Genomic DNA, 961 nt, shown 5'->3' on the forward strand with positions numbered 1-961 from the left:
CCAGCCACTCCTTGGGAGGAAGATGACGTTTTTCTTTGCCCCAGGAACGATTTTCAGCCTTAGAAACCCACAGAGCCCATTCTTCCCGGCCCCATAGGGTCACGCTGAGCCGGACCAACGCGATGGCAGTGAGTGTGGTTTTAATTTGGAGTCCCACTAAGCTTTATCTGACGGCCACCGGAGACCCAAAGGAAGCCTTCTGAGCAGAGGCACGTGGCAACTTCACTTAGAGAGCTGCTGCGCTGCACCTGGTTCGTGGCAGCAAAGGCCCCATTTATCTGTCCCCCCAGCACGCTCTTCTCAGCGAGGTTTGGTAATTCACTGCAATGGCCACCTAGAGCTCCCAGGTGAGTCTCGTGACGGGTTTATTATGGACGCTAGCAGGTTGCAATTCAGGTGGAAAGGCTCAGGATAGAGTTTTTCTGTCAGGACATGTTCTAAAGTCCTTTTCTTTATAAAGTCGCTATCGTCGCGTCAATTCCAACTCAAAGCCACCCTACTGGATAAAGTAGAACTGCTCCTGTGGACTTCCACGATTATAAGCCTTTACCAGAGGAGAAAGCCTTGTCTTTCTCCCAAAGTTCTTTTAGGGCTGCTAGTAAATGCCCGAAGGACATGCCACGCCTCTCTAAGCCTGAACCAAAGGTGCACATCTCCAACTCATAAGTCAGCCAACCCACTCCCGAAATTAAGTGACCAGAGACACCCCCACAAGCCAACCTCCTGCCCCAACGCACTCAGCTTTCCGTGCAGCGCGGCCTGGGAAGTCCACCCAGCTTGCCTCATGCTCTGGCACCTGGTTCTGCTGCAGCTGCTCCTCTCGCCCTCCTCCGGTGTCCAAGCTGTCTCCTGGACCAGGAGGGTCAATGCACAGGAATCTCGTGGTCCCGAGGCTGGGCTCCACTCCCAGCTCTTGCTACTAATGAAATCCCCACTCCTGCTTCCAAGATGGCTCCTTTTA

The sequence above is a fragment of the Echinops telfairi genome, unplaced genomic scaffold, assembly GCF_000313985.2.
Source record: "Echinops telfairi isolate 266 unplaced genomic scaffold, ASM31398v2 ScPeMD7_1;HRSCAF=3_0, whole genome shotgun sequence".
Lineage (NCBI taxonomy): Eukaryota > Metazoa > Chordata > Mammalia > Afrosoricida > Tenrecidae > Echinops > Echinops telfairi.